This window comes from Microcaecilia unicolor, chromosome 3 (genome assembly GCF_901765095.1).
Source record: "Microcaecilia unicolor chromosome 3, aMicUni1.1, whole genome shotgun sequence".
Lineage (NCBI taxonomy): Eukaryota > Metazoa > Chordata > Amphibia > Gymnophiona > Siphonopidae > Microcaecilia > Microcaecilia unicolor.
The window spans coordinates 211,736,129-211,759,445 of NC_044033.1; positions in this window are offsets into that span (position 1 = coordinate 211,736,129).

The following is a 23,317-nucleotide window of genomic DNA, read 5'->3' on the forward strand; positions in this document are numbered from 1 at the left end:
GTCCTTTTTTCCTTACGACCAAGCCACAAAAAGGTGCTCGAACTGACCAGATGACCACCGGAGGGAATCGGGGATGACCTCCCCTTATTCCCCCAGTGGTCACTAACCCCATCCCACCCTAAAAAAATTGTTTTTAAATATTTTTTGCCAGCCTCTATGCCAGCATCAAATATCATACCCAGCTCCATGACAGCAGTATGCAGGTCCCTGGAGCAGTTTTAGTGGGTGCAGTGCACTTCAGGCAGGCGGACACAGGCCCATCTCCCCCCACCTGTTACACTTGTGGTGGTAAATGTGAGCCCTCCAAAACCCACCCGAAACCCACTGTACCCACATGTAGGTGCCCCCCTTCACCCATAAGGACTATGGTAGTGGTGTACAGTTGTGGGGAGTGGGTTTTGGGGGGCTCAGCACACAAGGTAAGGGAGCTATGTACCTGGGAGCTTTTTCTGAAGTCCACTGCAGTGCCCCCTAGGGTGTCCGATTGGTGTCCTGGCATGTGAGGGGGACCAGTGCACTACGAATGCTGGCTCCTCCCACAACCAAATGGCTTGGATTTGGTTGTTTCTGAGATGGGCCTCGTTAGTTTCCATTATCGCCGAAAATCAGAAATGACCAAGTCTAAGGACAACCATCTCTAGGGATGACCTAAATGTCAAGATGTGGGCGTCCCTGACCGTATTATCAAAACGAAAGATGGACCCCCCATCTTGTTTCGATAATATGGGTTTCCCAGCCCCTTCGCCAGGATATCCTGCGAGGACGTCCTCAGGAAAACTTGGGCGCCACTTTCGATTATGCCCCTCCACGCGTGCCCAAAGTCCGTCAATTTGGAATTACCATGTAGGCCGGGCGGTAATTTCATTTTTTTATTCTTATTTTCTGGCGCTAACCGGGCAGTAAAAGGCATGCAACACGCGTAGATCATTACCGCCCGGTTAACGTGTGAGACCTTACCGCAAAGTCAATGAGTGGCAGTAAGGTCTCAGATCCAAAATGGATGCACACCAATTTTCATTTTGCCACACGTCCATTTTCAACCAAAATTTTAAAAAGGCATTTTTTTACAGGTGCGCTGAAAAAATGGATCTGTGCGCGTCCAAAACACGCGCTTACATTAGCACAGACCATTTTTCAGCGCACCTTAGTAAAAGGACCCCTCAGTGAATGAAGTAACCATGGTGGACAGTATGGTATCAAAAGGAAGGCAAGATATTGCGGGAAACCTAGACACAAAGCCTGACAAATGCGGGATAAAACCTTTAAATCAACAGTGAAGATATATGTGATCGTTTCTGGGAAAAGGTGACTAAAGTCTTGCATCCAAAATTTTGAGAATGGCCAACTTTTCATGTCATGGATCCTTAAGCAGTCTGAAAAAGTTACGTGTTTGAACTTCTGTAACTTTTAATATTTTTTCATATAAATGAATGGGATTTGGACTGTTGTGTTACAAATCGTTTTCTCTAACAGAATTCATTAAAACCTTTTTTTTTTTTTTGTTTCCGGTGACCTTAGTCACCTTTTCCTAGAGTTGATCACAAAGATTCAAATTTGTCAGCATGACTGAGAAGTCGTACAGCTGTATTTTATAATGTTTCAAGCTTTTAAAGGTTTATTTGTGATGCCTCAGAGTAGACAACATTACAAAAACCCATTGTGAATATCCTGCAAAACTGAGCGACAGTGGAGTTCCCAACACAGATTTGGCCGGCCCTGGCTTAGGGGTCCTTTTACTAAGGTGTGCTGAAAAATGGCCTGTGGTAGTGTAGATGTGGGTTTTGGGCGTGCGCAGATCCATTTTTCAGCGTGCCTGTAAAAAAGGTCTTTTTAAAATTTTTGCCGAAAATGGACGTGCGGCAAAATTAAAAATTGGCGCGTGCCCATTTTGGGTCTGAGACCTTACCGCCAACCATTGACTTAGCGGTAAGGTCTCATGCGTTAACTGGGTGGTAATGACCTACGCGCATCAAATATTTTTTGGATGTGTGTAGTGGACGCACGCCAAAAATGAAATTACCACAAGGGCTTCTCGGTATCTCCAAATTGGCACGCATTGGGAGCATGTACATAAGTACATAAGTAATGCCACACTGGGAAAAGACCAAAGGTCCATCGAGCCCAGCATCCTGTCCACGACAGCGGCCAATCCAGGCCAAGGGCACCTGGCAAGCTTCCCAAACGTACAAACATTCTATACATGTTATTCCTGGAATTGTGGATTTTTTCCAAGTCCATTTAGTAATGGTTTATGTACTTGTCCTTTAGGAAACCGTCTAACCCCTTTTTAAACTCTGCTAAGCTAACCGCCTTCACCACGTTCTCTGGCAATGAATTCCAGAGTTTAATTATGCGTTGGGTGAAGAAAAAGTTTCTCCGATTTGTTTTAAATTTACTACACTGTAGTTTCATTGAATGCCCCCTAGTCCTAGTATTTTTGGAAAGCGTGAACAGACGCTTCACATCCACCTACATGGCTTAGTTAAAGGGCCCCTTAGTAATTCTCTGAGAACCAGCAGTCCTGGATGTTTGCACCTTGAATTCCAAGCTGATTTTTTATGATGCCCATCTTCTGGAGGTATCCTGGGTCCTGCGATTCTGATCTCTGCCTGGGTGAAGCTTTCAGCTTCTTCAAAGCACTGGGATATGGACAGTGGTGTGCTGGAGCGCGGTTGTTACATTTTGTACCGACTTGCGAGCCGGTTGTTTCCCACTGCGAGCCGGCTCTCCTCCCTCCCGCCCGCCCGATCCGGTCCCTCACCTGACTCTTCTAATTCTTCGGCGGGGCTGCCCGCTACCAGCGCTGACTCTCCCCTGCCGGTTTGCGCTTTAAAAATGGCTGCCGAGACTTCCAGAGGCGGCCTTGCGAGACTTGTACTGAAGTCTCGGCGGCCATTTTGAAGCACGAACCGGCAGGGGAGAGTCAGCGCTGGTAGCCCCGCCGAAGAATTAGAAGAGTCAGGTCGGTGAGGGATGGATCCGGAGGGAGGGAGGAGAAGTCGCCGGTGAACAACGCGGGAGGGGTGGCAGGGGAGAGAAGGGAGACCTTGGGCATGGGTGGATGGAGGGCAGGGGAGAGGAGGGTCACTGCTGTGCATGGGTGGATGAAGGGCAGGGGAAAGAAGGGTCATTGCTGGGCATGGGTGGATGGAGGACAGGGGAAAGAAGGGTCACTGCTGGGCATGGGTGGATGGAGGGCAAGGGAGAGGATGGTCACTGCTGGCATGTGTGGATGGAGGGCAGGGGAGATTAGGGTCACTGCTGGACATGGGTGGATGGAGGACAGGGGAAAGAAGGGTCACTGCTGGGCATGGGTGCATGCAGGGTAGGGGAGAGGAGGGGAGAGAGAAGAAATGCTGGACATGGATGGAGGGGAGAGAAGAGTGAGGAAGGAGATGAGATGAAGGAAAACTGCACATGGATGAAGAAAATAGGCAATAGCTGAAAACCCGAAATGAAGAAGAAAGGAGAAATGGAAAGAAATAAATGGAAAGGAAGCCCTGGAAACGGAGTTAAGAGGACAGATAGCAGCAGAATTGGATACTGGGCCAGCATGATCAGAAAAACAGTCACCAGACAACAAAGGTAGAAAAAAAAATCATTTTATTTTCATTATAGTGTTTGGAATATGTCCACTTTGATAATCAGGTGCTCAACATTAAAAGTTTATATTTATTTACTTATTTATTTATGGCATTTTATCCCACATTAAACATGAATTAGATTGGAAACTGGGATCATTTAATTTTTTTTCCTGGATAATGCATTGCCACCCCCCCCCCCCAGGCTCTCTCCCCGGCTATAGTCAGCTCTGCAATTTGGGGGGGGGCACAGAGGGGGACGGGGGGGGGGGGGGGCGCAGAGGGGGACCGGGGAGAAAGCCTGTTGTTAAACATTTACCAGCACACCACTGGATATGGACCTTTGAAAGAAAGGTGGAGGATTTGAGACCAGCTTGTTCCTAGATCCATATGCTCCAGGCCCTGGGCGGGTCCTGCCCTGACATCTGTAGAAGAGCGAGAGGGAGGGGAAAGAGAGGAATACCAGGGAACTGGGTTCAACTGGCTAGGGCAAGGCTTGCAAGAGATGCCACACCCTTCCTGTGATTTTAATGTACTTTTCCATTATCCCTCTCTAAGGAACGCTGGTTCTGGGTGAACAACTGGCATAATTACCTGCAATACCTGGTGACTAACAGAAAAAGACGATGCCCCTGCTTACAGCCATGCAGGAGCTCCCAGGCTGAACCAGCCGCTTGCCAACCTCATCGGCAAAGCTTACATAAGTATTGCCATACTGGGAAAGACCAAAGGTCCATTGAGCCCAGCATCCTGTTTCCAACGGTGGCCAATCCAGGTCACAAATCCCCGGCAATATCCCAAAAATGTACAAAACATTTTATACTGCTTATCCCAGATATAGTGGATTTTCCCTAAGTCCATTTAATAATAGTCTATGGACTTTTCCTTTAGGAAGCTGTCCAAACCTTTTTTAAACTCCGCTAAGCTAACCGCCTTTACCACATTATCTGGCAACGAATTCCAGAGTTTAATTGCACGTTGAGTGAAGAAAAACTTTCTCCGATTCACTTTAAATTTACTACATTGTAGCTTCATCGCATGTCCCCTAGTCCTAGTATTTTTGCACGTACAGGACGTCAGACTCACAGAAAGAGAAGCCTGCCCTTGCAGATCAGCAATGCAGCCGCGCTGGAGAAGAGGACTTCAGCTGGGGGGAGTTGGGGACCCCCGCCAGCAAAGGTACCCGACGGCGGTGGCTACGGGGGAGGGTTGGCGACATGAGGGGGGTCGAAGGGGTTGGTGGTGGTGGGGGGGGGCCAGGGCCAAATCTACTGGGGCCCATGCTCCCATGGCCCCACGCAGCTACGCCCCTGGTTAGAGCACTGGTCTTGATATCCAGAGGTGCCCAGTTCAAATTCCACTGTTGCTCCTTGTGATCTTGGGCAAAACACTAAGGGTTCCTTTGACTAAGGTGAGCCAAAAAGTGGCCTGTGCTGGTGTAGACACATGTATTGGATGCACAGTTTTCTGCAGGTATCGGGGTAAACCCAGGACTGCATCAACCCTGTCGGGCAAATCTGGATCCAATTGGCAACCCTCAAAACAGCCTATAGCCTACCTCCCATTTCAAGCTCTGTCACACAAGGGGAGGGATCAAGTGAATGCTCCTCTGGCAGCTAAGCAACAACTCAGCCACAGGGCCACCGAGAGGGGTGAGCAGGGGGGCAAAATTCCCCAGGCCTGGCCTTCAAGGGGGGCCCAGCGCCAGGGTCTCTCTCTCTCTTCTGCTCTTGACTGGCCCCAGTGATCGCGTCTCGACAGGAGCAGTAGAGAGAAAACTCCGGTGCTGGGCCCCCCTTCAGCGCTGCTCTTCACTCACCTCTACCGTCATGCCGAGCAGCTGCTTTTCCCCTTAGGTGCGTGCTCAGTTGAAACCGAGCACTCGCGACGAGAGAAGAGCAGCCGCAGGGGCAGGGCAGGCGCGGAGTGAAGAGCTGCGCTGGAGTCTTCCGCTGGCGGGGCCTCAGGATCCCTGCCAGCCTCAAGGTTGGCAGCGGCAGTCCTGGGGGGAGGGGCGGCAGCGACAACGATCTGGAGGGGGGCGGCAGCAGCCCTGCCCCGGGCCCGGCTCAGTCTCTCGGCTGCCCTGCCTAGCCATGTTCAAATACTTTGCACAGAGTAAGCGACAATCCTGTCTGGAACTAGTCTGAACTGGGAAGAATTCCTGCCACCAATGGTGAGATCACATTACCTAAGATGGTCCCACTTAACAAAACCAAATGCAAGATTGCAACCTACAATGACTAAGCTCTGTGCAGACTCTCTTCCATTGCAATCCTTCTTCACCAATAACACCGGCAACAAAACAAATCCATTCTGAAATTATTTGCACCACTCCCTCAATGGCTCCCAGCCAGGCTGAAAGGGGACCGAGAACAATGAGCCAAAAGATGAATTGGTGGCGCCCTGCATGTTTGCGAGAGGAGAAGAAATCAAGAACAATGCCTCAATGATTGCTGAAGAAGATATATTGTTGGAATATTAGATGGGGCATGTTGGCAGCAGACCATAGTTCCTTCTTGACTTGAGCAAAACATTTTCTTTGTTTGTAAAAAAAAAAAAAATCAGTTACATTGCCCTGTGAACTCTACTTACTATTATGTAATATGGTAGTTCATTTAAGTGTAATGACCTGAAATTGTCAAGGTGTTCACCTTTTAGACGGTTTCTCATTTTAGTTTTAAAAGGTGTTCATTAAACTGTATCCTCTTTCATAATCAGCACTGGGGAAGGAGTGAGACAGACGCGTCTGGTACAGGAGGGAGCCAGGAAGTTGCTCCTTGGCCCAGCTGGAAGCTTTTCACCTGTTTGTCTTTAGTTGTGGACACCTTCTGTTTATCTTCACAGGCCTCTTCCTCCTTTTGTTGACTATCAGGCTTATTTTCGAAAGAGAAGGACGCCCATCCTTCTCACAGGGTCGCCCAAATCGGCATAATCGAAAGCCGATTTTGGACGTCCCCAACTGCTTTCCGTTGCGGGGACGACCAATGTTCACGGGGGCGTGTCGGAGGCGTAGTGAAGGCGGGACTTGGGCGTGCCTAACACATGAGCGTCCTCGACCCATAATGGAAAAAAAAGGGCATCCCTGACGAGCACTTGGACGACTTTACCTGGTCCTGTTTTTCTTACGACCAAGCCACAAAAAGGTGCCCAAACTGACCAGATGACCACCGGAGAAAATCGGGGATGACCTCTCCTTACTCCCCCAGTAGTCACTAACCCCCTCCTACCCTCAAAAAACATCTTTCAAAATCTTTTGTGCCAGCCTCAAATGTCATACTCAGGTCCATCGCAGCAGTATGCAGGTCCCTGGAGCAGTTTTAGTGGGTGCAGTGCACTTCAGGCAGGCGGACCCAGGCCCATCCTCCCCTACCTGTTACACTTGTGGTGGTAAATGTGAGCCCTCCAAAACCCACCACAAACCCACTGTACCCACTTTTAGGTGCCCCCCTTCACCCATAAGGGCTATGGTAGTTGTGTACAGTTGTGGGTAGTGGGTTTGGGGGGGTTTGGGGGGGGGTTTGGGGAGCTAAGCACACAAGGTAAGGGAGCTATGTACCTGGGAGCAATTTATGTCCACTCCAGTGCCCCCTAGGGTGCCCAGTTGGTGTCCTGGCATGTGAGTGGGACCAGTGCACTACGAATGCAGGCTCCTTCCACGACCAAAAGGCTTGCATCTGGTCATTTCTGAGATGGGTGTCCTTGGTTTCCACTATTGCCAAAAACCAGAAACGACCAAGTCTAGGGATGACCATCTCAAAGGACGACCTAAATTTCAGGATTTGGGTGTCCCCGACCGTATTATCGAAATGAAAGATGGATGTCCATCTTGTTTCGATAATATGGGTTTCCCCGCCCCTTCGCCGGGACGTTTTGTGAGGGTGTCTTCAGCAAAACTTGGGCGTCCCTTTTGATTATGCCCCTCCACGTTTTTTTTTGGGGGGGGGGGGGCAGTAGGAATTACTGTTGTTTTTTTTTGGCCACCTCTTCTCCTCCAGTGCCATGCCCACTGTCTCTGGCACTGTGAGTGAGGTGAGTGATTTTGGCTGTCGAGGAGCAGGAGTGAGATGCTGATGGGTGTCAGTCCCTTCTCCTGGTGCATAAGCCCTGCCATGGAAGGAGGAAGGGTGCAGGACATGCATGAGAGCCAGCACTAACACAGGATGGGCATGAAAGAGAGCAGCAGCAGGGTTTGTTCCCACTGTGAGGCAGCAGCAGAAATGGTGGAACTGGAACCCGTGGCGTAGCCAGACCTGACATTTTGGATGGGCCTAGAGTTAATATGGGTGGGCACTATGTATATAGGTATGAGCCGTGTTTCATTGGATAGTCTAAATAATGCCTTAGCGTGCACTTGATGACCAAATTATCTGCCAAACAGATGTCCTGCATCAACATAAACCAGATACATACTTTATGGAACACAGAAAATTTTAAATAAAGGAATATACTGAAATTAAATTGAAACTCTCCTTTCATTGGGGCATATGGAATCATATCTTCACTTCATCTCTTTTGTACAAATAGATTATTCCATTTTGAACATGTTTCAGGGACAAGTGGTTTTCATAAGTCAAAATAATAAAAACATTTTCTTTCATGCAGATCTCTCATTTGTGTAAACATAGCTACATGGGCTATAAGCTCCTAATGCAGTCCATTGGTTTTCTTATATTTTGTCCTTGTGATGACTTATACTGTGCTAAAACTGGAAATGCAGTGAGACAGAGTTGTTCCTCCTTGGTTAATTTTAGGCAAGAAGCTAAGAAATTATTTACTCTGGTCTTACAACAAGGACATCCCATCAAGCTATCATCATTTGGAAAACATAAGTGTCATTCAGCTCCAACTGTTTTACTGCTGCTTTCCCTTAGCCATCATTATTCCTGGGACTCATCTATATACAAACACAGAGCTTGGAGACAAAGATTAACCCCCCACCCCCCCACACCCAAAAAAAAAAAAAAAAAAAAAAAATATATATATATATATATATATATATGCCTTTCACAATCAAACAGACTTTACAGAACTGGAAAATGTTGGCACACACCCAGACTGATCCTTGACTTCAGTATGATGGTAGCTCTGCCCCATCACCCACTATTTCTTTCTTAAATAGCAGCAATAAACAATATTAAGTGCACCTTTATAATATACCACCGCACCCCACAAAACAAAAGGAGCAAGTTCCCACAAACCATCCCCTTCACTTGACCCAGACACAGGAAAAAAAATAAAAAGACTTCAAATACTCCCATGTATCAACCCAATTCATATCCCTTAGTGCATGTCTTGGCACATAAAAATGTCATAAAATAAGTAAATAGATTGATAGAAACTCTGAATGTCGAGCACCTGATTCTCATAATGTCTACTTTAGTGGCCCTTCACCAGGAGGAAAATATCTCCACACGAATACATCACGTGCTAGGATGTCCCCACAAGCAGCCTCTCCAATTGACACAATAAATCACAACTCTACCCACAAAATGTTATCCCGTTATTATACCTCTGTGTACATCCTCATACTGCTGAACAAGCCGGCTTACTGAAAACCACAAGCGAGATTTAAAAAAAAATGCCACCAGCACCAACAATAAAGAACAACAATGTGGATGCAGCAGCCCACAGGCCCGTTTGCCCTGCCCCGAGTGCACCGGGATTATGGCTGTGCGAGGGAGGGAAAACATAGACCAACCTCTGAGTCCGTGGTCTCAACCCTTTGACGCCATGCTGTCTCCCGCTCTCAATTCAACCTCTTGGGTCCTGGGGGCTCACTGGAGAGACGACGAAATGAAATCTGGCCATGCCAGATTGACGCATGCACTGCACGTGAGGATAGGCTAGAGGAGCTGCAGCAGGCAGCCATAGGGAACGGAAGCAGAGCGAAGTAAACCACCATAGTGCGCTGCGGAGCGGAGCAGAACCTCCTCCCCCCCCCCATCCAATGCTTGACTCTTGACTAGTAGGAACAAGCAGGGCAGTAGGAGGTGCTTCACTAATACGATTGGACTACTGCCTGAAGCTGTGCAGGATTGCTGGCAGCTGATTGGTGATCAATGAGACTGGGTGGGCCTGGGCCCAGGCCCACCAGTAGCTACTCCCCTGACTGGAACTGCGATCAGCAGCATGCTTTCCTTTAAGCTGTGCTGCTGAAAAATGGTGTGCACTGGGACATGTGATGGCATGTGGCGACGCCGGTAATTGGAGAGTAAAACCAATGCTGGCCGGACTTCTACGGTCTGCGCCCTGATCGTGGCTGAATAGATATGGATGGGCTGGAGTGTAAATTTTTAAGGGGCATCGATGTTAGCTTCAGAACTTTTAGTACACGAACAGTGCTGGGCAGACTTTTACGGTCTGTGGCCTGAGAAAGGCAAGGACAAATCAAACTCGGGTATACATTTAAAGTAGCACACACCATGTAAAGTGAGTTTATCTTGTTGGTGTTGGATTATTTGTAGTAAATAATTAGCAGATTTTATACACACAGCTTCAGCTTTAGAAATGTTAATTTCTTTTCTTCATCTCTCTCACATACACCCCAGAATAATTCACTGCTGAGTCACTTTAAAGTTGAAGTAACAAAACATCTGTTTACTCACAGTTTGTAGTTAGATTATATTCAGACAGGCTTATATAACATAATACTATACATTTGGATTATCAGCTCTTTCCATGTGCTTAGATGGTAATGGATGCTCACACCATAGATCCTCAGCTTAGGAGAGACCATGAGCTCCATGTGCTGTGCCTAACCCCCACAGGAAGTTGCATGGGTGTGACCTCTCTAGGAAATTCACATCAGAGGTCACAGAGTAATCACAGAGAAAAATTGGTGACAGACAATGCATGTAAAATACAATACATTATTCCAACAAACCCCTTCTCATGCATAACTGTCATGCAATTATTAATTCATACAAAGTCCAAGCTTTATACGCAGATTCTCAAAACGTTCTCTGGGTAACAGTTTGGTCATGATGTCAGCTGTCATCTCACTGGTGTGACAATAGTGTAGACTGATGACCCCTTCTTTCGCCAATTCTCGCAAGTTGTGGTATTTCGTTGCGATGTGCTTGGTGCGTGACTGAACCTTGTCATTCTGTGACAGCCTGATGCAGCTCTGATTATCTTCCATTATCTGGATTGGTCTCTGTTCAGCTATTCCAAAATCCAGCAAAAGTTTTTCAATCCACATCAGTTCTCTGCATGCTTCTGATACAGCCACATATTCAGCTTCGGTAGAAGACAGACTCACAATACTTTGTTTATGACTGGCCCAAGAAATTTGTACATTTCCATACATAAACACATATCCACTTGTGGATTTATAATCAGAATGATCCCCTGCCCAATCTGAATCACAGTAACATATTAGTTTTGGATTACTATTGGCTGAAATCTTTAATTTACAATCAATGGTACCTTTTAAATACCTTACCATCCTTTTAACTGCAGTCCAATCTGACTTGGTAGGTGAGCTGACCCTTCTGCTCAAAATTCCTACTGCATTTGCTATATCAGCCCTGTATGTGGTAGTTAGATATAAAAGCTTACCTATGGCTGATCTATATTGGATGTTATCTGGTAAAGGTTCTCTTACTGTTTCATCCTTCAGAAAATCAGTGATCATGGGAGTGCTTACAACTTGGGCATCTTGCATACCTAAACTTTCAATAAGCTCATTTATTTTCTGCTTCTGGCTTAGAAGATAAGAACCATCATTTTGTTTCTCAATTTCTATACCAAGATAGTATGACACATTACCAAGTTCTTTTATCTCAACATTCAGGTTTAAATATTTTACAATGTCCTTGTACTCTTGCTCACTTTCGCTTGCAATGAGCAGATCATCAACAAAAGCTAAAATGTATGCATATTGTCCATTTCTGCACCTAGTGTACAAGCATTTATCTGCTTCACCTTGCTTAAATCCTAAATTTGTCAATATTTCATGCAATTTGTCATTCCAACATTTTGCACTTTGCTTTAATCCATAAAGACCTTTGTTTAATTTACACACTAGCTGTCTTTGTTTTGTATTTATGAAACCTGTTGGCTGTTCCATGTACAAGTCTTCAGTTATATCTCCATGAAGAAATGCTGTTTTCACATCAATGTGGTTGACTTGCATGCCTTTTGAGACTGCAATGCTCAGAAGTGTTCTAATTGTTGTGTGTTTCACTACAGGTGCAAACACTTCATCAAAATCTTCTCCATATTTTTGAAGATATCCCTTTGCGACTAATCTGGCTTTATACCTTTCCACTTTTCCTTGTGCATTCCTTTTTAACTTGAATACCCATTTGCATCCTATAGCTTTCTTGCCAGGAGGTAATTTTGTAAGAATCCAAGTTTTATTTTTATGCAATGCATCAATTTCTTCTTGTGCAGCTTTACGCCATTCAGCAGCTTCTTCTGCTGGCATTTTCTCAATCTCATCCCATGTTAAGGGCTCTTGAGCTTCTGCTGACTTTGTTAGGTAAGACAGTCTTGGGGGTGGAACACCTTTGTTTTCCCTGGATGAGCGTCTGACAACAGGTTGGTCCGACCTTTCCGCATCCTCTAAATCTGAGAGTCCTTCTCCAATTGATTCCCCTTCTCCAACTGTACTGTCTTCTGCAATGATCCTTTCTGTGTCTGCTTCCTCTGCCTGTTCCTCGTTAGATACAGATGAGTTGCTTTCAGACATCTGCCTTGGTATGGCATTTATATACACTGGCATGTCTATTATGGTTCTAGTTTCATATTCTGGATGATAAGGCTCATCTGGGATAATCCAGCCTTTATCAACCCTTTTGTTTTCATCAAAATATGTAACATGTCTTATTCCAACAATGCCAGTTTTCAGATTCAAAATTCTATATCCTTTGTGTCCTGGAGCATAGCCAACTAAAATGCCCCTTTCTGTTGTGGAATCCAGCTTATGCCTTCTTTGCTTTGGTACATGAGCATATGCTGTACTTCCAAATGTTCTTATGTGTGACAGGTTTGGCTTCCTACCATGCCATGTCTCATGTGGTGTGCGCTCAGCGCCTTTAGTTGGCATTCTGTTTTGTAGGTACACTGCTGTGAGAATGGCTTCCCCCCATAGTCTTTTAGGGAGATTGCTATCTGACAGCATACATCTGGTCATTTCCACAAGTGACCTAAATTTTCTCTCTGCAACAGAATTTTGCTCTGGTGTATAAGCTACTGTTGTGATATGCTGAATGCCTTCTTGTTCTAGAAATGTGCGCATGCTTTGTGAAGTGAACTCACCACCATTGTCGGTCTGAAGAACCTTTGGTTTTCTTTCAAATTTATTGCTCACCATGGCTACGTATTTCTTCAGCATGTCTGTGACTTGACCTTTTTCTTTCAGCAAATAGGCCACACAGTATCTAGAGAAATCATCCAAGAATATTAGCACAAATCTGTTATTTCCCAATGATGGGATATTAAACGGTCCACATAAGTCACTGTGTATTAAGTCCAGTACTTTATTACTCCTATTTCCTGTGTATGCAGGAAATGAGGGTCTCACACCTTTTTGAGTAACACAGTCTATGCATTTCTCCATTTTACCAGTATCTGTACTTATCTGAATGCCTGTGGCAAGTTGCTTACTGTAAAGATCCTGGATCACCTTAAAATCACGATGTCCCAGGCGGCGGTGCCAGATTTCCAGACTACATTTACCATCATTCTTCCTTACTTGCGCCAGATGTGAGGCTTCACCTGAAATGCTCAGTTTATAAACATCATTATGCATAAAAGCTTCAGCATACACTTCATCATTTTTAGAGATTGTGCACTTACTGTTTTCAAAATGAATCGCAAATCCCTTCTTATCTAATGTAGATACACTAAGCATATTGCAAACTGCTTGGGGAATATACAAGACATCACTTACAGGAATTTCTTAAACTTCATTAGACACTTTGCATTTTAAGAATCCAATGCCTTTTGCTTGGATCTGAGTAGTCCCTGCGTTTGCAGTATGAAGAATTCCTTCTTCTGGACTCACTTCCTGAAAGAAATCCTTACAATTGGTTAAATGGCATGTGCTCCCCGAATCCAAAATCCAAGTACTTTCATTTGAATTATTATTTACCATAGTCAAAGATTTTTCTGCCATTAGAAAGCTCTTATGTTTATCATTGTCTTTTGTACATGTCCTGCTTGGAAAATTCTTTTGTTCCATTGGCTTAGGTGAGCTAGAGGGGGTGTTTTGTATTTCCTTACACCATTTAGATACATGTCCCTCCTTTCCACATGAATAGCAAATCAGCTTGCCCTTGGGTGGAGTTTTCCCATAGGTCCGCCTTCCTCTATTCTTTGCCAAGAAATTTGTTTCATTTCTCTCTGACTTGCTTTGAGAACACATCTCCTCAGAATCATTAATTATGCATTCCTGCCTCAGTTTTGATGCTGCCTGTTCAAAAGATTGCCCTTCAATGGCTTCATTTACAGACCTAAAAACATCAAACTTCTTTGATAGTGAGGTAAAAAGAAATGCTCTTTTCAATGCATCACACATGGGAATTCCAGAAAGTTCTAACTTTTGAAATGAAGACATAAGATGCATAATGTGATCATTACATTTACTTTTATCCCTTAATTTGGTCTCATTTAACTCTGCTAACCAAATTGGTTGCTGTTTTGCATATGTAGTTGCATACATAGTTCTCAGTTTATATAAAATTTCGTTTGCTGTATCTTTTGCCTCCACCAATATGGCTTGTTTCTCTGAGAGAGCTTCAAAAAACATGCACTTCACATAATAGTTTGCATTGTCCCATTCAGCCATATTTTCAGCTGTTCTGTTTTGGTCTAAACATATACTTAATTTCTTTGCTTGAAGGAGACATCTGAATCTTAGTTCCCACTGCTGATAATTAAATGCAGTTAATTTAGGCACCTTGAGAGAGTGGAAAAATGGTGAATTTCCTCCCTCAGCCATTTCTTAGCCTTGCCTTCTGTTTAGTGTGTGTGGGGGGGGGGGGGGGGGGGGGGGAGAGAGAGACAGACTGAATCTTTCTTTTAAAACTTAACAGAAAAATGTGGCTTTTTCACTGCCTGGTAATATTTCTCTTCCTTTTCAATTCCTGGGCTGGGCCCATAACCCTTTTGTTGGATTATTTGTAGTAAATAATTAGCAGATTTTATACACACAGCTTCAGCTTTAGAAATGTTAATTTCTTTTCTTCATCTCTCTCACATACACCCCAGAATAATTCACTGCTGAGTCACTTTAAAGTTGAAGTAACAAAACATCTGTTTACTCACAGTTTGTAGTTAGATTATATTCAGACAGGCTTATATAACATAATACTATACATTTGGATTATCAGCTCTTTCCATGTGCTTAGATGGTAATGGATGCTCACACCATAGATCCTCAGCTTAGGAGAGACCATGAGCTCCATGTGCTGTGCCTAACCCCCACAGGAAGTTGCATGGGTGTGACCTCTCTAGGAAGTTCACATCAGAGGTCACAGAGTAATCACAGAGAAAAATTGGTGACAGACAATGCATGTAAAATACAATACATTATTCCAACAGTTGGGCAGACTGGATGGACCGTACAGGTCTTTATCTGCTGTCATTTACTCAGAGGCGTAGCCAGGTTTTGATCTCAGGGGGAGCAGACCTTTATAAAATAGGCGCCAGTTGGTGTCAGCTAGATAGCAGTGTCTGTGTTGTTGCTCAGGGGCTGTGGCGGGCAATGATTAATACAGGCTGTCTCTGTTGTGTCCTGCCTACAAGGAAACAGTAAGTTACATCAGGAGGCAGGATGCAGAAGTCTTGAGCATTTTTATTTTGGTTGACGAGGGCCCTTGCCCCAGAGCCCACTTTCAAATAGGGCTAGACACTTTGTGAAATAACACAAACCCCTGCAGAAAGACACCCAAAACCTATACTGAAAACTTACCACACCATAACAGCCCTAACCCATCTATGAAAAGACAGTGCTATAAATATTACAGTGGGACATAGGGAAGTGTTTCCATAGGTGGTCCTGGAGTATCCCCTTGCCATTCAGGTTTTCAGGCTATCCACAATGAATCTGCATGAAAAAGATTTGCATGTAATGGAGGCAGTATATGCAAATCAATGTCATGTAGATTTATTGTGGATATCCTGAAAACCTGACTGAAAAGGGGGTACTTCAGGACTGCCCTAGAACACAAAACTTACCACACCATAACAGCCCTAACCCACCTATCAGACGACAGTGCTATATATAGTACACTGGGATCTGGAGCACCAATATACTTTCACCTCAGTCACACATGCAGAACATGAACAGACCCTATCTATATAACATAAGAGTAGCCATACTGGGTCCGACCAATGGTCCGTCCAGGGGCGTATCTGCGTGGGGCCACAGGGGCCTGGGCCCCCGCAGATTTCGCCCTGGCCCCCCTCCCCGCCGTCAACCCTCCCCCGCTGCTTACTTTTGCTGGCGCCGAGGTCCGACCCGCAATCTCCGTTTTTCGTCTTCCTCCGTGGCCATGCTTCCAGGAAGTAACGCTGCAGTGCTGATTCGTTGAATCCAGTTCGGCGTCTGACGTCAGACGTCGAACTGGATTCAACGAATCAGCACTGCAGCGTTACTTCCTGGAAGCATGGCCACGGAGGAAGACGAAAAACAGAGATTGCGGGTCGGACCTCGGCGCCAGCAAAAGTAAGCAGCGGGGGAGGGTTGACGGCGGGGAGGGGGTGGAGAGAGGCGGCGGCGGCGGCGGCGGGGGGGGGAGGGAGGCAAAAATGTGCCCCCCCTCTCTGGCTGTGGCCCCCCCTACCGCCGGATTCCAGATACGCCCCTGGGTCCATCTAGACCAGTATCCTGTTTCCAATGTGGCCAACCCAGGTCACAAGCACCTGGCAGAAACCCAAATTGTGACAACATTCCATGCTACCAATCTAATGCAGAATAGGGAGCCACAAAAAAAAATATAACAACAAAAATTGAAATAGAGACCCTTCCCTGCCCAAGGAAGCCAGACTCTAAACAGTGCAATACTGGTAAAAAAAAAAAAAAAAAGAGAGACAGACATGCATTTTCTCCTGTACTTTGCAAAATAAAAGTAGGAAAAATGTATATTTTACAAAGCAGATACATCTCAGTCCTTACAAAGTATTAAATAAAAATAATTTTTTTCTACCTTTGTTGTCTGGAAATTTGGCTGGTCTCAGTCTTTTTTTTTTTCCATGTTCCATGAGTCATCCTTACAAATTCTTTTCCAGGTTGGCCTTTCCATTTCTTCGCTTGCTTCTTGTCTTCTTCCTTTCCTTCTCTACATCTGTCTCCAAGTGCACCATCCTTTTTTCCTCTGCACCACTATTTGTCCTGTCCAGCATCTCCCTTCTGTGTCCCTTGTCCCTATCCTACCCCCAAGGTTAGCATCTGCCCTTTCTGTGCCCCCATCTCCCCCCTTTTTCAGCACAAGCCTATCTGGTCTCCTCGTCTCCCCCTTTCTAGCATCTGGTGTCCCCATCTCTCCCTTTTTCTAACATTGTCCTGTGTCCCCATTTTCCCAGCATTACCTCTGTTACCATCTTCCTCCTTTTTCAGCATTACCTCTTTGTCCTCATCTCACCCCTTTTCACCATTGTCCCTATATTCCCCTTCTAGTGGCAGGGCTGCCAAGAGGGGGGGACAAGGGGGACAAAATTCCCCGGGCCCGGGCCTCCAGGGGGGCCCGGCGCCAGAATCCCACCCCACCCTCCATCATCAGGACCTCGCACCTCCTGGGGCCCTGCGGCGCTTCCTTCCTCGTTGCGACGCTCTCAGCTTCATTTTTTTCCAGCCGCCCTGAATTTAAAAAGTTGCAGCGGCGGCGAAAACGCAGGCTCGCCTCTTCTTTAAGCCCTTCCCCTTCTCTCTCAGTGTGCACTAATGCAATTTCCGGTTTCCGCGAAGGCGGCACAGTGCACGCTGAGAGAGAAGGGGAAGGGCTTAAAGAAGAGGCGAGCCTGCGTTTTCACCGCCGCTGCAACTTTTTAAATGCAGGGCGGCTGGCCTGGAAGGAAGGAAGGGCTGTCCCTCGTTCTCTTCATTTGTGGGTAGCATTTTTATTTATTCTCACTTATATTTTCAAATGTGTCGGCTTGTGCAGCATAGGAATGTACACAGGGGAAGTATAATAACGGAACCACTTTTTGTAGTAATTTGTCATTTGGAGGGGCTGTTTATAGGGACTCCCTAGCACGTGTTGTATTTGTGCAGACATTTTTTTTCGCCTGGTAAAGGGTCACTAAAATAGACATCATTTATGAGATTCAGGTGCTCAACACTTAGAGTTTTTATCTGCTTATTTATTTACTTATGACACTTATGAGCTGGAAACCTGAGGGCACAGCTGGGGCTGGGAACTGAAACTGGGGGGAGGGGGGTGACAAGGGGGGTAAGTTGGGGCAAGTCACTGGACATGGAGGGGAAGGAAGGGAGGACAGGGAGCAAAGGAGAATCACTGGGGATGAGTAGGGAGGGCAGGGGAGTGAGGAGAGTTGCGATGGATGGAGGGTAGGGTAGGAGAAATGCTGGACATGGAAGTGAGGGAAGACAGGAAGGAGATGCACATGGATGGAGGGGAGAGGAGAAATTCTGGATATGGATGAAGGAGAGGGGAGAGTTGAAATGCTGGACATGGATGGAGGAGAGGGAAGAGAGAGGAAGGAGATGCATCCTGACGGAGATGAGGGAAAGGGAAAAGAGGAGAAAAACTGCACATGGCTGGAGAAAATAGGCAAAAGCTGGATCCACTCTATACCTCTTCCAGTCAAGTCCGCGGAGGACCCAGCTTTTACCTATGGATGTAGGGCAAGAAATGAAGAAGAAAGTAAAGAAATAAATGGAAAGGAAACCCTGGAAGTGGAGTTAAGGGAGCAGATAGAGAGCAACAGAATCAGAGACTGGGACCAACATGATCTGAAAAACAGTCACAAGACAACAAAGGTAGAAAAAAAATCATTTTATTTTCATTTTAGTGTTTGGAATGTGTCCAATTTGAGAATTTACATCTGCTGTCTTATTTTGCAATGTATAGCAATGTTCTGTTTTTCTGGTATTGTGCTGCATGCAGAATCTGTATGCTAATTTGGTTTCTGTCATTTTGGGTATACTGGGGAGGGGTGGGTGGGCTCTGAGAACTGGTCTGCACAGCTCCCTGCAGTTGCTAAGACCGGCCCTGTCCGTCGTCGACCGTCTGCCACCAGGCCGGGCCCCCTGCATTGAAATCACAGCGCCTCTTACCTCCGTGTGAAAGCGCTGCAGGCAGCAGCAGATCGCCTCCCTTCGGGCTTCTTTCCCTCTCTGTGTCCCGCCCTCAGGAAAGTTACGTCAGATGAGGGCGGGACACAGTGAGGGAAGGAGGCCCGAAGGAGGGAGGCAATCTGCTGCTGCCTGCAGTGCCTTCACATGGAGGTGAGAGGCGCTGTGATTTCAATGCAGGGGCCCGCTGGTGCGTGGAGGGGGGATGGGTGGTGGGGGAGCGGTGGCGACCTTGGGGGGGGGGGGGGCCCGGGGGGTGGCCTTGTTGCGGGCCTGGCACAGTCTCTCGGCGGCCCTGTCCAGTGGTGCCCCTCTGTGTCCCTATCCCCTCCTCCCCTTTTCAATAGTGTCCCTATCTCCTCCTCCCCTTTCCAGTAGTGCCCTCTTTGTGTCCCTATCTCCTTCCCCCCTTTCCAGTAGTGCCCTCTTTGTGTCCCTATCTCCTTTCCCCCTTTCCAGTAGTGCCCCTCTGTGTCCCTATCCCCCTTCATTTCAGTAGAGCCCCTATCTCTCCCCCTTTCCCACAGTGCCCTGTGTCCCCATTTCTTCTTTTTCTAGCTTTGCCTCTTTGCGTTTCAATGTCCCTACCCTCTCCCTGTCCAGTATTGACTCTGTGTCCTTCTCCCTCCGTGTCCAGCATTTACTATATTCTTCTGTCTCCCCATGTTAACCTTCTTCTCCGTCTCTTTCAGCACTCCCTATCCTCCTTAGGGCCACATATCTCCCTGGCCTGCTCCCACGGTCCATCCTCTGGCAGCTCCAAGGAAGTTTTAATAGACAGGAGACCAAGTGAAGTCAAATTGTTAAAACCAATTAGGCCAGTCTCAGTTTTCCCTTCCCCATGCAGCTGTCATCGCCGCATTCTCAAAAGAAAGCAAGCAAATCTATGAGTTGCTGCATCCACGTTGTCACTCTTTATTATTGGTAGCATTTGTATTTAATCTCAGTTATATTTTCAAACATGTCAATTTGTGCAGTATACGGATGTACACAGAAGAAGTATAATAACAGAATAACTTTTCATAGGAAGAGTAGTAATTTGTTATAAATCGTAATCAGTGTGTCATTTAGAAGGGCTTACATATAACACTCTAGCATGTGTTATATGTAAGCCACACTGAATCCGACTTTGCTTGGGATAATGTGTGATATAAATGTAAAAAAAAAAAAAATCCTTTATCCTCCACGACACTGCCTATCCTGCTGGATAGTGATGGCACAAGGAAAGCAAGTTTGGTCCAGTGAAGACTAACTCAAAATAACTCGTTCCTTAGCTGGGCCCTAGTATTAGCATATTAAAAATGCAACCATACCAAACCTCTGTGGCTATGTTCCACTAATGTAAAACAATTAACTGGATTTCTTGAAAGGATTATATAAACGTAGGATGCAACACTAGGGACACAAATATACATTTATTCAATATCATAGTTCCACATGCACAGTGACAAAACAACTTTTTTAGGGTGGATAGTGTTCCTTTTATTATCGACCAGATAGAGATAAGAGTTGTCAGTTTTGGCACAGTATAAGTCATCATAAGAACAAAATATAAGAAAACAAATGGACTGCATTAGGGGCTTATTGCCCATTTATGTTTAAACAAAAGAGATCTGCATGAAACAAAATATTTAATTTTATTTTGACTTATAAAACCACTTGCCCCTGAAACATGTTCAAAACAGAATAATCCATTTGTGTATCTAAAAGGTAAACTTCTACAACATAGATGAAGATGTGATTCCATGTGCCCCAATGAAAGGAGAGTTTAATTCTACTTCCATTTAATTTCAGTATATTCTATCATTTGAAACAGCTTTAGCATTTTTACAGATGGACCAACAGTAAAGAACGACAACTTGTATGCAGCAGATTGTAAGTTTGCTTACTTTGAATGTCAACAATGGCTGTGCGGGGGGGGGGGGGGGGGGGGGGCAGATTACCAAAATCGGCTTCACCCTCTCTTCTGCTCGTCTCTCCCACCCCGTCCGCGTGGTCACTTTTTACTACTACTACTACTTAACATTTCTAGAGCGCTACTAGGGTTACGCAGCGCTGTACAAATTAACGAATAAGGACGGTCCCTGCTCAGAAGAGCTTACAATCTAAAGGACGAAATGTCAAGTTGGGGTAGATGAGATTTCCTGAGAAGAGATGTAGTGATTAGGTGCCGAAGGCGACATTGAAGAGGTGGGCTTTGAGCAATGATTTGAAGATGGGTAGGGAGGGGGCCCGGCGTATGGGCTCAGGGAGTTTGTTCCAAGCATGGGGTGAGGCGAGGCAGAAAGGGCGAAGCCTAGAGTTGGCGGTGGTGGAGAAGGGTACTGAAAGGAGGGATTTGTCTTGAGAGCGGAGGTTACGGGTAGGGACGTAAGGGGAGATGAGGGTAGAGAGGTAAGGAGGGGCTGCAGATCGAGTGCATTTGTAGGTGAGTAGGAGAAGCTTGAACTGTATTCGGTATCTGATCGGAAGCCAGTGAAGTGACTTGAGGAGAGGGGTGATATGAGTATATCGGTTAAGGCGGAAGATAAGACGTGCGGCAGAGTTCTGAATGGGCTGAGGTAGGTGGAGAGGTTGAAAACTGCAGGAGGGCGAAAGTAGTAGCCCGACGCCGCCACCGTGGCCAGTTTTTACATCCCTGAAGCCTTCTCTGTCTCCCTCCTGCGCAGCACCGACGATTCGATTCACAGTCAGCCTTCTGCCAGCGTCGGGGCCTCTCTCTCCTCAGGCGCGTCCCACCTCTGCGGAAAACAGGAAGTGCCCGAACTGACCAGATGACCACCGGAGGAAATCGGGGATCACCTCCCCTGGCTCCCCCAGTGGTCACTAACCCCCTCCCATCCTCAAAAAAACAACTTTAAAAACTTTTTTGCCAGCCTCAAATGTCATACTCAGGTCCATCGCAGCAGTATACAGGTCCCTGGAGCAGTTTTAGTGGGTGCAGTGGATTTCAGGCAGGCAGACCCAGGCCCATCCCCCCCCCTACCTGTTACACTTGTGGTGGAAAATGGGAGCCCTTCAAAACCTACCCAAAACCCACTGTACCCATATGTAGGTGCCCCCTTTCACCCATAAGGGCTATGGTAATTGTGTAGAGTTGTGAGGAGTGGGTTTTGGGGAGGATTTGGGGGGCTCAGCACCCAAGGTAAGGGAGCTGTGCACCTGGGAGCTATTTTTATTATTTTTTTTTTATTTTTAGACGTGCCCTCTAGGGTGCCCGGTTGGTGTCCTGGCATGTCAGGGGGACCAGTGCACTACAAATGCTAGCCCCTCCCACAACCAAATGCCTTGGATTTGGCCGGGTTTGAGATGGCTGGCCTCGGTTTTCATTATTGGTGAAAGCCGATGCCGGCTATCTCAAACCCGGCCATCTCTGACATTTGGCCGGCTCCAACCGTATTATCAAAACGAAAGATGGACGCCCATCTTGTTTGATAATACGGTTGGGCCCGCCCCTTCGTGGCTCCATCCTCGGAGATGGGCGTCCCCGGTTGAAAATGCCCCTCTGTGTGTAGAGGGACCTATGCAACAGACTGCACCAGTTCTGCTCCTTTCCATGCAGCAGCAAGTAAAAAGCAGAGGGCTGCTAGTGCCAGGAACGAATTGACATAAGAGAGCAGGGCAGGTTACAAAGTGCTGCTAGAGACAGCAGGGCTCAAAACAGGACTAGAGCAGTTCCAGGAAGAAAAGTGTATAAAAATGATTAGATATGGCAGAGGTATTGCTCATTCCTGGAAATGAGCTATGAGAAAGAGATCTACATTTTGGGATCTACTGGTCACTTGTGACCCAGACTGGTCACTGTTGGAAACAAGATTCTGGGCTCAATGGACCTTAGTCTGACTTAGCATGGTTTTTCTTAAGGAAACCACTGTTTTCAGCAACTTTTCCTAGCATCGGTGCATATGCTTAGCTTTACAGACGTCAATAGTTTACTCTTGCCCAAACCCATTGTTTGCATAATCATGTCTGTCGCTGAAGGCTTTGGCAGGAGTTTTTTTCTTGTCGAGGCCGGCATACAAAAAAAAGGGTACAGGTGTTCTCATGAGCACAGGCACCATGTTACAATTTGGCTCCAGAAACCATGAGGGCACAGCACGTGCAATTTTACACACAAGAAACCCAAATAAACACAACGGACTACTATGAACCACTTCCTGCCTGGTTCATGATTTATGATTTAACCTAATTATTCTAGAACAGAATACCAGAACATTATAATTGTAGCCCAGCAAAGAAGTGATTTTGGCATGGGAAATTCACAGGAATAATTTGTAAATATTTTAATTTCTATGCTTACAAAAAAACCCCTCTCCTAATAAAGACACAAGTACTTCAAAACAACTCAAAGTAAGGAACTCAAGAGGATTTTGAACTACAAGAGAAAAAAGCCTCATGGCCCCTCCCACCCTCAGGGCCCCTCCCACCCTCAGGGCTCCTCCTACCCTCAGGGCTCCTCCCACCCTCA